This window comes from Podarcis gaigeae (genome assembly GCF_964106915.1).
Source record: "Podarcis gaigeae genome assembly, chromosome: 2".
In the NCBI taxonomy this organism is placed as follows: Eukaryota; Metazoa; Chordata; class Lepidosauria; order Squamata; family Lacertidae; genus Podarcis; species Podarcis gaigeae.
Genome location: NC_139679.1, coordinates 101453080 through 101466310, shown reverse-complemented (window position 1 = coordinate 101466310; position 13231 = coordinate 101453080). Strand labels below are relative to the sequence as shown.

General features: G+C 45.0%; 1 long non-coding RNA gene across 1 annotated transcript; it reads right to left on the bottom strand.

Annotated features, from left to right (window-relative positions):
• Positions 1–9452: 9452 nt before the first annotated feature.
• On the bottom strand, positions 9453–12940 carry LOC310838240. The gene is made up of 3 exons (XR_014560840.1): positions 12760–12940; positions 11206–11286; positions 9453–9795 (listed from the first exon to the last, which is right to left on the bottom strand). It is a non-coding gene; the product is annotated as an uncharacterized lncRNA (long non-coding RNA).
• Positions 12941–13231: the final 291 nt, after the last annotated feature.

The window sequence follows — 13231 nt, the reverse complement described above, 5'->3', positions numbered from 1 at the left end:
CAACTGTCTGGACTCAGTGTGTACCTGAGAGTAACGGGTTGGTGGCAACGGGGAAGCGAGCGCAGTGGTGGCACAGGGATCAATAAACCATCAAACGTCCAGGGACAACTGTGTGATCGCCACCCCCACCCCCCCCATTTCCAGCAATCAAACAAATATGAAGTTGCCTTCTGCAAAGTCAGACCAATTGTCCGTCTACCCCTGTATTGCCTCTCAGACTGGCAGTGGCTCTCCTGGGTCTTTCTCATTCTCTCTGATCTCATCCTTTAAAGTGGAGTTGCCACAGATTGAACCAGAGACTTCTAATGTGTAAAAAGCATGCACTCCACTGCTGAGCTTGTGTTGCATCTATGCCACTGAGCACTCTTCTTCACTGGCGGCTGCTTCTCATGAACACCTCCCTCCCCCTTTCTCCTTCTTTGCCAGCACTGCCCTTGACATCATTTACCCACCCTGCCCTTCAGTTTGATTGGCTGTGACAGCCTATGTGATTTTGCCAGTGGTGATGTGACGCGACACCTGACATACTAACCATCCTGCATACCTGTGGAGATATGCACACTCCATGCCAATCCGAAGTATGCAAGGCCGTGAACTCCACCAATGGGGCAAAGGGTGACGCAGAGCTAAGTACCACTTCATGCTTCCTTTTTCCATCCAGATATACCATTCATGTTTTGTACTAAACAGGAATCTTCTATGGAGATATGCCCAGAGAGAGAGAGAGAGGGAGGGAGGGAGGGAGGGAGGGAGGGAGGGAGACTCCACCTTGTGCTTAGCTCCCAATTACTTTTAAACTTGTACAGTGGTACCTCAGTTGACGACCTTAATGCATTCCTGAAGTCCGTTCTTAAACCGAAAGCTTTCTTAAACCGAGGCGTGCTTTCCCTAATGAGGCCTCCCGCCGCCGGTGCCCTTCCATCGTTCAGCTTCCATTCGTAGACTGAGGTAAAGTTCGCAAACTGGGACACTATTTCCGGTTTTGCGGAGTTTGTAAACCGAATACAGTGGTACCTCGGGTTAAGTACTCAATTCGTTCCGGAGGTCCGTACTTAACCTGAAACTGTTCTTAACCTGAAGCACCACTTTAGCTAATGGGGCCTCCTGCTGCTGCCGCGCTGCCAGAGCACAATTTCTGTTCTCATCCTGAAGCACTATTTCTGGGTTAGTGGAGTCTGTAACCTGAAGCGTATGTAACCTGAAGTGTACATAACCTGAGGTACCACTGTAACTACATTAATATGGATCATAAAATACCTGGGCGAAAGAAACTATTAAGTTTCTTCATTAAGTAGTTTGTAAACAGGACTGTTCATAAAGCGAGGTACCACTGTATTTTAAAAAGGGATAAGGAAAAGCTTTGGAAATGTTTTCACACGGGGGCGGGGAGAGAGAAAAAAACTGTGAATGCCGGGATGTGTGTGTGTGTGTGTGTGTGTGTGTGTGTGTGGAGATCACCAAAGATAACTTGGGGGTTGTTTTCCCCCGCCAACCCCGGGGAAAAAGTTATCTCAGACTAACCCTTTTTGTGTGAATGAGGTCATTGGGTTCCTGAAAGGGCACCGTATAATTAGGCATGAAGGAGACTGGGAAACAGATTCAGATTCCGGAAGCACAGCTGTGGCTCCAAACAAGATGCTGCCAAATGTGTGTGTGCAAGGAGAAGGCGTGCCGATGGACTTGTATGACAAGTCTCAAGAGGATCTAACAAAGGGTGGCCACTGAGCCAAGTGACGGTGGATGCCATCACTCTTGGAAATGTAGCCCTGGCATAGGCAACAAGAGCCGTGCCTTTCGATACAGGAGAAGTTAAAGGTTTAACTCCACACATCTGGATGTATTTCCATGGGCATCTGGTTGGCCACTGAGAGAACAGGATGCTGAAGTAGATGGTCCTTAGCCAAGAGGAGCAGCACTCTTACAGCAGAGTCACAGAAATCAGGACTCCCAAGATGCAAGCTGATCCATCGCCAACCAAATACCTTTCCAAGCCTCTTCCTGGATTTGTTTATGAAAGCCTTATCCATTGGCAATGAAAACAAATCTTTGCTAATTGGGGCTGCTGCTGCTGCTGCTGCTACTAGGTCACAGGGCTTTCTAGGAAACCAGCTGAGCCCATGCTCAAACTGTTCCTAGATTGTACCACTTTGGATTATATGGAGATGATTTTATGGCCGCTCCCTTTTTTGTGTGTGTCTACAAATATTGCACACGTATGTATGTGTAGATTGACTCATTTGGTTTTTATTAATTGAATCTGCACACAACCGCAGAGGAGGACCCATAAACTACGTTGGATCTGAACTACATTAGTTGTCCCTACTCCTCAATGAGACTTGTAATCAGGCCTAACTTTTCACACTGATTTCAATGGGAGCTGCATTCACAACCGATTTCAAAAGGACTTCTGAGCGGACTTGGTTAGGACTGTGGCGTTAGCCTGGATCCTTCATGTTTGGATTGTGAATGCATATATTTCAGCTGATGCTATCTAAGAGCAGGAGAGGGTCCTGCTACTTAGATAAAATACTTGTTTTAAACCATAAGTAACTTATTTAAAGAAAAGAAAGTTTGCCAGGCTAATTGGGGATGGCTTTTTAGTCAATTTAAAACATTTGTAATTGATAAAGTGAGATTGCCCTGCTTTTTCAAGAGAAAAGAAGGAACACATTTCTAATGTGCTTATACTTTTTTTAATTAAAAAAGTTCTATTTAAATAATTCAAAATGGCCACTGAAAAGTGCAAATTTCATCCACCATGAAGACCATGCTGCCATTTGCTTGTATAGCTAGAATCCAGAGTGAACCTGTTTTGTGTTCTTAGATTAATTACCTTGTCAATTTTTTCTTCAAAGCCCGAAAAGGCGTAATTTGAAGGTTACTCCTTTCTGTAACTTGATGAAGGGTATAATGATTCCTTTTTAGCTACACTAAGCAGATGGGGTATTGTTGTGAGACAACATAACATTAAACAGGGTAGATTAAATTTCTTTTCTTATGTAGATTGCTTTGGTGGGGAAACTGGACACACCCTTGTTTCTAGCATCATTTGCAATGAAAAATCTTGATTATCTACTGAGGAGCAGAGGGAAATTAAAATCTTACACATATTTGTTTCTTTACTGGAGAAAAGGGTTATCCCATCCCATTCGGAATTTGTGTTCAGACATCTTTATTGGCAAAACTTCACAAGCCATGTAAACTGACCTAACATGCGGAAATCTAGAGTGAAACAATGCAGTATAATCATGGATGTAACCTGGGGGGAGGGCAGCTGCCCCCCTTCGATCAAGTAAAACAAGAGAAATACTTAACTGACCAATAATGTTGGTTCTGCCCGCCAACAAAAATCCTGACTCCGCCCATGAGTATAATCCTAATTTTTTAAACTCTGAAGTAGAAGAGAAACTAATATTTTCCTCCCTTCTAAGGCCACATTCACACCATAAATTCAAAGCACTTAAAGAGTTTCCAGTGAAGAGAGGTGTAGGGTTTTTTTTGGTTAAGCCACTGTGGAAATTGTAGTTCTGTGAGGGGAATGGAACTAAACTCTCAGAACCCTTAACAAGCTACAACTCCCAGAATTCCTTGGGGGAACCATGACCTTTTAAAGTAGCATCATGGTTCTTGAAATGCATGGTGGGAATGTGGCCTAAGCAGGGCTTTTTTTTCCGTCAGAACTTGCTGGAACGTAACCATCTTTGGAGAGGTGTCTATATGGTGCTGTATTTGCAAAAAATCATGCTAAAGAAATTCTCTTCAGTTACTTAGGGGAACTTTTTAGTTGACTGCACAGTCTGTCCCCAATCCATTCCCTACAAAGAAAACAATTTTTAATTGATCAATATAACTGATTAATTGATTAACTATGGCAGCTCTGTTTTTAATACGGTACATTGTACAGGCACCAAAGTAGATGTCGCCCAGCATTTCTTGAAAACTGGGGAAAGGGTTAGAGGCAGGTTCTGCACATCATTTTAGAGCTGTACGCAATAATGAAATGTAGCCGGAGCTATTAGTCTTGCTAACATCTGTCCCATTGAAATGTATTAGCGTTAAAAGTAGGCTGCAGGGTATATTCACAGTTAAGCATTTTCAGTGCAAATATAATGCATGTGGCGGGGGGATGCTAAAAACCTACCAGACTTTCCCCTTGTTTGTTGTTGTTTAGTCGTTTAGTCGTGTCCAACTCTTTGTGACCCCATGGACCAGAGCACGGCAGCCACTTCTGTCTTCCACTGCCTCCCACAGTTTGGTCAAACTCATGTTGGTAGCTTCGAGAACACTGTCCAACCATCTCGTCCTCTGTCTTCCCCTTCTCCTTGTGCCCTCCATCTTTCCCAACATCAGGGACTTTTCCAGGGAGTCTTCTCTTCTCATGAGGTGGCCAAAGTATTGGAGCCTCAGCTTCACGATCTGTCCTTCCAGTGAGCACTCAGGGCTGATTTCCTTAAGAATGGATAGGTTTGATCTTCTTGCAGTCCATGGGACTCTCAAGAGTCTCCTCCAGCACCATAATTCAAAAGCATCAATTCTTTGGCGATCAGCCTTCCCCTTGTTTACTCATTGTTTAAGAGCTGGCAGCTCTTTTGGTGCTGTCAGTGGTGTAGCAAAGTCAGGTGATACCCGGTAAGGAAAATTTCTTGTCTCCCCTCGCCCCATTAAAATCTAGTTGGACTCCAATGAGACTGCGATCTACTCACAGTATAAAAATACTGGCTGTGACCCATTGTCATGAGTTGCTGAGCTTTTTTTTTTGGGGGGGGAGGGTTGACCAAAGTTGTTGAGCTTTGGGGGGGGGGGGTGTTACAGGGTTTGGGTCCTGACTTGAGGGAGCTTCTGTTTCTCTCCTTCCATCCACCCTCCACTTGTTTTCTTGCCAGCCTCCTTCCCATCATCTCCCTGCCTGCCTCCTCCAGCAGCCCAGGGCAGGCGCAACGCTGAATGTCACCCCCCTCGTTGATGACACCTAGGGTGGACCGCCCCCACGTTGCTCAGCCCCCAGATGCCATCATCCCTTGGGTTACCACATAGGAAGTGTGATTGTCTTGCAATACCAATATGTCATCACATGGTCTGGTTGGGCCATATGATGACATTACAAAGCCAGTTAGGAGAAAGAGCAGAGAGCATGGGTGTCAAGGAGGGTACAATGCTGCTACCACTGTTGCTTGTAGCCATCCTTACCAATCAAAGTGTGTGTGTGTTTGTTTGTGTGTGTGTGTGTGTGAGAGAGAGAGAGAGAGAGAGAGAGAATGTTTTGTAGGGAAGAATGTTCAGAAGAAGTTTCCCCTTCTTCTGGATCATGCAATGTGTCTTTTGTCTTGATAGTGTTTTTTATTAAAGATTTTCTTGAGTTATTTTTAAATTCCTCCCTCTATGAGGAGGTTCAGCAGCCATGGCCCTGCTAGTTCAGCTTATAACAGAACAGTTGAGCTCTTTTTCCACCTGCTGAAATTAGGTTTGGAAGAAGCATTATACAGTGGTACCTCGGGTTACATACGCTTCAGGTTACATACGCTTCAGGTTACAGACTCTGCTAACCCAGAAATAGTACCTCGGGTTAAGAACTTTGCTTCAGGATGAGAACAGAAATCGTGCTCTGGCGGCCAGCAGCAGCAGGAGGCCCCATTAGCTAAAGTGGTGCTTCAGGTTAAGAACAGTTTCAGGTTAACCAGAGGTACCACTGTACTGCCACCAATGTAATAGGTTGTGGTGCTTAGTTGTGGTGCATGTGCAATAACCACGACAGTTCCTTTGGCCTGCAAATGTGCCCAGGTGCCCAGCCAGGTTGGTGACACCCCCCCCCCCCCGGCTGATGGCTATTCTTTTCTGTTGGCAGATCTGCCTTTTGTTTTAGCGGGTCACATTGCGGCAACAAAAAGCCTAACCCCAAGGAATGAATTAAAGTAATTTTCTTGGTGATAGCATGTGCAGCTGACATGGGAGCAGCCTCCAACATCTTGTAGGCAGCTGTGAACATCTGCGTCAGTGCCAATTAATAGCATCGTTGGTCAGGGAGGCAGCTCAGCCAACACACAAAGCTCTATTCAGCAACGATAAAGAAGTTACGCAGGTGTTCAAGGAGCTTACCCCCGCCCTGACCTCTTGCCGATGAAATCTTATGCCTGAAATTTCGTAGGTGCAGCTTGGGTTTTACAAAATAGTTGCACCACAGAGGAGCTGTATTCAAATTACTGCGTTCCTGATGGTCTCAGATCCTGTCTTTTCTGTTTGGCATTTTCAAGATCTCCAGCACTCTCACTATCTGAGATTCCCAGCAACTGGTGTTCATGGGTAGACTGCTTCCAGCACAGGAGGTACTGCACAGTTAATGTGGCTATTGATATCCGTGAACGTCTCCCCACCTCTTTGAAGCCATCCAGCCCAGCCACCCTTGCTGCACCTTGAGGCAGCAAACTCCATAGTTTAACGGTGCATTCTGAGGCATGCTGCTTCCTTTTGACTGTCCTGAAGTTTCGACACCAGGATTTCTTCGTAAAGTTTTCATTCTGGCAGATTCCACAGTAGAATCTTCCGAAATAGTAATAGTAATAGTAGTACAGTAGTAGCAGTACAGTGGTACCTCAGGCTAAGAACTTAATTCGTTCTGGAGGTCTGTTCTTAACCTAAAACTGTTCTTAACCTGAGGTACCACTGTACTGCTACTACTGTACTACTATTACTGTTAATATTACTATATTACTGTTAATATTACTGCCGCCGTGCCGCCACCGTGTGATTTCCGTTCTCATCCTGAAGCAAAGTTCTTAACCCGAGGTACTATTTTTGGGTTAGCAGAGTCTGTAACCTGAAGCATCTGTAACCCGAGGTACCACAGTAGTAGTAGTAGTAGTAGTAGTAGTAGTAGTAGTAGTAGTAGTAATAAAACAAGCAGTTGGGGTTGGCTGTTGAGAAGGAAACTTGAGATAGAATCTCCCCCACACGCACACATATTTCCATACCAATCTGTGTGAAACTCCAACCTGTTTTAAAGGTGGAGGGGAACCCCAGCAGAGTCTAATAGATTTGATGTTTCAATGGGGAGGGAAAGGGAAAACTAAGTTGTATGAATGGCAGGCAAAAGTCACCAGCATCGGTGAGCATATTAATTAAATTAATTACTTAAATTTATAGACTGTTCTTCACCCAAAGATCTCGGGGCAGCTCGCAATTATTGCAACTTGGTTATAAAAGGACTGCACACAAGTGGTGCAGCAATAAAGCTATTAGCACATTTGCAGAGCTTAAGCAGGGTCTGGTGTGGTTTCAAACTGGATGTGGGACTACAGAGGGTTGACCCCCGAGGTTCCTTCCAACTCGACACTTCTACCATGTCTCTAACTCATGAAGATATAGTGCAGAGAAACACACTTTTTAAGCTGAAGGGCCATGTTACCTTCTGGACAGCCTTTCTGAGGTCCGCATGCCAGAGGTAGGCAGGGCGAGGGGCAAAAGTGTGCAGGGCAACAAAAGCAAATTTTACCTTTGCACAGTACACTGGTTCTCTATTCTGCATCCAGGCATGCAAAAAGCATTGTTGAAGGACACAGCTCTGAGTGCCCCCGCACATCGTCCTGTGGGCATCTGGTTGGCCGCTGAGTGATCCGTTTGCTGGATATTAGATAGGCCACCGGCCAGCTCCAGCAGGACTCGTACGTTTTTATTCCAGCAGGACTGGTGAGGGGCATGGCCTGGGAGGAAGGGATGTGGTTGGATAGGGAGTGTGGTGAGAAAGAGCCAGGTAGAGAGGTTTGGAGAGCCACATTTGATCCCTGGACCTGAGATTAGCCAACCCCTGATGCTGTGTTTAAAGTTTTTGTTGTTGTTTTGTCATTTAGTTGTGTCCGACTCTTCATGACCTCATGGACCAGAGCACGCCAGGCACGCCTGTCTTCCACTGCCTCCCACAATTTGGTCAAACTTATGCTGGTAGCTTCGAGAACACTGTCCAACCATCTTGTCCTCTGTCGTCCCCTTCTCCTTGTGCCCTCAATCTTTCTCAGCATCAGGGTCTTTTCCAGGGAGTCTTCTCTTCTCATGAGGTGCCCAAAGTATTGGAGCCTCAGCTTCACGATCTGTCCTTCCAGTGAGCACTCAGGGCTGATTTCCTTCAGAATGGAGAGGTTTGATCTTCTTGCAGTCCATGGGACTCTCAAGAGTCTCCTCCAGCACCATAATTCAAAAGCATCAATTCTTTGGTAATCAGCCTTCTTTATGGTCCAGCTCTCACTTCCATACATCCCAACTGGGATAACCATGGCTTTATCCATACGGACCTTTGTTGGCAAGGTGATGTCTCTGCTTTTTAAGATGCTGTCTAGGTTTGTCATTCCTTTTCTCCCAAGAAGCAGGCGTCTTTTAATTTTGTGACTGCTGTCACCATCTTCAGTGATCATGCAGCCCAAGAAAGTAAAATCTCTCACTGCCTTCATTTCTTCCCCTTCTATTTGCCAGGAGAGGTTGCTTCCCAAACCAACCCTGCACTTGATCAATCTGGGATAGCTCTGTTGGTAGATGATGAGACTCTTAATCTCATGGTTGTGGGTTCAAGGCCCACAATGGGCCAAAGATTCCTGCATTGCAGGGGCTTGGACTAAATGACCCCCGGGATCCCTTCCAACTCTATGATTTCATGATTCATTTGTTGCAAGTGACTCCCATTGGAGTTTATTGCGCCGCGGAATGAATGATGCATTCAAAAAGAGCTAGCAATACAAATGTAAAATGATGGTCACAGGTTAAAAGAATTAGGGTGTTCCAGTGAATCTCTCATTACTACTAAGAGACACGCTCTCTGTTTGCTTTCGCCCAGATGCAATAGGTTCCACCGGAATGGCATTATTAAAAGCAAACATGGAAATGACTTTTAAACGACCTGAGTCAGCAGCAACAACAACAACAGCAAGAATAACAGAATTCCCACACCCACTAAGATTTATGTGCAAATACTTCATAAAGTTTGGAATAATCCTTGCTTATGACAAAATGTTTGGAATAATCTTTGAAGGACCAGTTTCTTCATTTGTCAAGATGGTGGTAAATGCGGACTGAGAACAAGCAGCCTGAGTCAATATTGTCTTCTAAATAAGCTTGTAAGCAAAGGCTGATCCTTTATTTCAACACATAAACAGGGCTGAAATTTCGCTGGTGTTTCAAAATGAACACTGCTGAAAACACACGACAAGGTAGCAAGTGCAGAACATGGGAGAAAAAAGCAATGTAGATACAGCAAGCAGTTCTGAAAAAAACAAAACACACACACACAGATATTCAGCATTTTCCTAAATCAGGTAATGCCTTTCTTTTAAATCAAACACTCAGGACCTATTAAATGTGATACTAATGGTGTGCTTGTTCATGATGCCATGTTTAGAAAAATTAAATACAGCTGCTGGGGGGGGGGTATTATCAAGGTCACAGCATGCTGGGAGGGGAGGGTTCAGCCTTCCTTCCCCAGCCCCGATCTCCATCAAATTGCCCTTTTCCCTTGCAGCAATTCCCATTGGTGGCCAGATAGCAGGAAGGTATATTCATCAGAATAAGCATGGAGATTGGGTCTACACCCACACGCTCACAAACAGTAAAAAAATTCCTAGTACATGGTTAATCCATTGTGCTGAAACTTGTATTTTTATACCTTAAAGGAATTACACACACGCGCGCGCGCACACACACACACACTGGAAACACAAGAGTATACCTGAGAACAAAATGAGAAAAATGGTAATGGCCATCAAGGGGAATGATCAGCCTGTTGATTCAATAGCTGAAATTTCAAGGTCGTCCAGGGATCTGCAAATGGACAGATGTATAAATAAGGCAGTCTCCTGGAAATGAAGAAAGCAGCTATGCCTGCTTTTGTATAATGATTCATTATACAGTATAGGGACACATGTTTCCCAGCCCTGGTAATGGGGAGTAGGTCCCCTTGAGCTCATTTCTGGGTAGACATGTACATTGTATGGACAATAATTGTGCTGTTAAACAACTATGTAGAAAATACTTTGAACTCATGCGAAAGTGGTTCTTTGTAAGCTTAATCAGTCAGGGGAAAAGGGCCAGTTTTGGGACAGGGGAGAGTTTGGATAATAATAATAATAATAATAATAATAATAATAATAATAATAATAATTTATATCCCGCCCTCCCCAGCTGAGGCCGGGCTCAGGGCGGCTAACAACAATAAAATAACACAACATTCTAAAATCATTACATTAAAAAATTACTTCAAATCAAATTGATGGCAACCATTGGGCCAGAGTTCTGTGAAGATTGCCAAAGGAGGGAGTCAGGCTGTGCCCTGGCCAAAGGCCTGGTGGAACAGCTTTGTCTTGCAGGCCCTGCAGAAAGATGTCAAGTCCTGCAGGGCCCTTGTCTCTTGTGACAGAGCGTTCCACCAGGTTGGAGCTGCAGCCGAAAAAGCCCTGGCTCTGGCTGAGGCCAGCCTAACCTCTCTGTGGCCTGGGACCTCCAAGATGTTTTTGTTTGCAGACCGTAAGGTCCTCCGTGGGACATACCAGGAGAGGCGGTCTTGTAGGTACGAGGGCCCTAGGCCATATAGGGCTTTGAAGGTTAAAACCAGCACCTTAAACCTGATCCTGTACTCCACTGGGAGCCAGTGCAGCTGGTATAGGGACACAGCTCAGTGTTGGGTCATCTGCCTGGCATGTAGAAGGCCTCAATCCATCCACCATCTCCAGGCAGGCCTGGGAGACACTTCCTGCCTGAAACTGTGGAGAGACACTTCTGGTCAGTGTAGACAATACTGAGCTACATGGGCCAATGGTCTGACTCAGTTGCAAGGCATCTTCCTCTGTTTCTACCAGAGTAGCAGATCTGGCTGCTGTAAAAGTCAGGTTGAGTTTGTAATACGGTGAACTTAGTAGAAAATGCACATGTAATTCAGGCCTATGAAAGTGTCTGGGGATTTCCTTATTCCAGAGTATTCCCTTTCTCTCCGCCCCCCCCCCCCCACTCCTGAGCCAAATCTCACATCCTTTCCCTCCAACCAGCCACCCCATTTTCTCTCCTAGTTTCTATTTCCTTAACTCTCCCCCAGCTCCTTTCTTTGATCTTTAACAGACGCTTTGGCGCCCAGCAGATTCCTTCCATTTCATGATGTCACACTGGGGATTCTCGGCAGATCTGGTAACTTTCGTTTTTTGGCGGCTGGCCACTTTCTGTATTAACGCTCACACTCACCGGGGCTTTCTCCGAACGAGAGGTGGGTCAATTTATGTCACTGCTCGCCCGGCCTTTGGGGAGCCCCACAACTCACGAGCTCTGGAAGAAACAGGAGAGAAAGTCAAGTAATGGCTCTGGAACATGCAGAGTTCAATTTCAGAATTAAGTGTGACTGAATCCTAAAAGGGTCCTGTTGGGGCACTTAGGCAGACGTTATCTCAACCACCTTTTCTTTCTGATGAAGTGGCTCTGTGCTGCTGAAAGGGGACACCAGCATTGGTGAGGAAGCAACACAGCCAACAAGACTTGCTATATGAACAGGTCATACACTGGGTAAGATTGTGGGCCCATTTCAACCAGTATGTGTACTCCAAGTGGCAGTGCCCCTACACCCTGGTAGGCTTTACCTAGCCCTGCCATCCAGTCCCCTTTTAAGAGAGCCAGTGTGGTGTAGTGGTTAAGAGTGGTGGACTCGTAATCTGGTGAACTGGGCTCGCATCCCTGCTCCTCCACATGCAGCTGCTGGGTGACCTTGGGCTAGTCACACTTCTCTAAAGTCTCTCAGCATCATTCACCTCACAGAGTGTTTGTTGTGGGGGAAATGAGAATGTTAGCCACTTTGAGACTCCCTAGGGTAGTGATAAAGAGGGATATCAAATCCAAAATCTTCTCTTCTTCTTCTTAACTGGAGAGGCCAATGTTTTCACCTTGGATCTGCCCATGCTGTGCTCTAGAGCTCCATCTCATTTGCACAGTCTTCATTTTCAAATTGCTACTGTTCTTTGGCTGCTGAGTTGCCACTCGCTCCTGGTTTCTCACTCCCAGTCTACTGATCTTACAGACTGTACCTGTGGTCAGAAGGCTATGGACCAGTGAAATGATGAAGAAGTGTCCTGGGGACTAGATACAAAATCCAGTCATTGCATGGAGCGGTTGATGATTATGATGATCATATGAGGTAGGTTTGGCTAAGAGGCAGTGAATGGCCCAAGATCCCCCAGGAAGCTTCATGGCCAAAATGTGAACTGAACTCTGGCCTTTCAGGTCTAGTCCTACAGTGTAACCACATTGGAAATAAGCAGCTATTCTATCTTTAAAAGGAAATAAGCAGCTATCCTATCTTTAAAAGACATCTGAAGGCAGCCCCGTTTAGGGACGTTTTTAATATTTAATGCTGTACTGTTTTTAACACTTGATTGGGAGCCACCCAGAGTGGCTGGGGAAACTCAGCCAGATGGGCGGGGTATAAATAATAAATTATTATTATTATTATTATTATTAGCTCTTAGGAAGGATGAGGGATGCAACTGGCACTTGGCACGGGAGATAAGGCGAAAGATGTTATGTGGTGAACAAGGCCAGGGAATTTTATATGTCCCAGAACAATGCATTTAGCCTTGTATAAGGTGATACGAGTAGAGGGCAATGTGATCTGAGGGTATTACTGGAAATCAATACCCATCTGGTATCCAGGAAAGGCTACTTAAATTATGAAATGGAATTAATCCCTTGCACAGGAGAGGCTAGGATTGCATATATTGATCTAATTAGGAAAGCAAAGGAATGACTTACATTAAAGCTCACAAATTTGGGACGTGGATCCACCACCCTCCTTAAAAACAATATATTTGGTATTGTGAATACATGTCCCAAACTGAAAGGCCTCTTTCTGGACATGTTGGTCATCTGTTTTGGACCTGGTTATAGGCAGCCCCATTCTTTCTCCTTCCTAACAGGTGATTCTTTCTCTCTCTCTCTCAGCTAACACAGTCAACAATCTGTTCAGCAGGAGACACTACCTGGTGGAGATGTTTAGTGGGGCCATATTCACACCATAAATATAAAGCTCTATGATGCAAAGTGTTAAGTTGTGGGTGAACATATCAGAAGATACAGAAATTCTTCAAACAGCTCTTGTTTATTCACAGGCCAGAACAGAACTGGGCTGAAGGGTTCAGCCAACCTGCTTATATAGAACTCCACTACAAGGCAACAGTAACAACTTTCTGTAACTATCCAATCACTGAACATCACTTTCAATTCC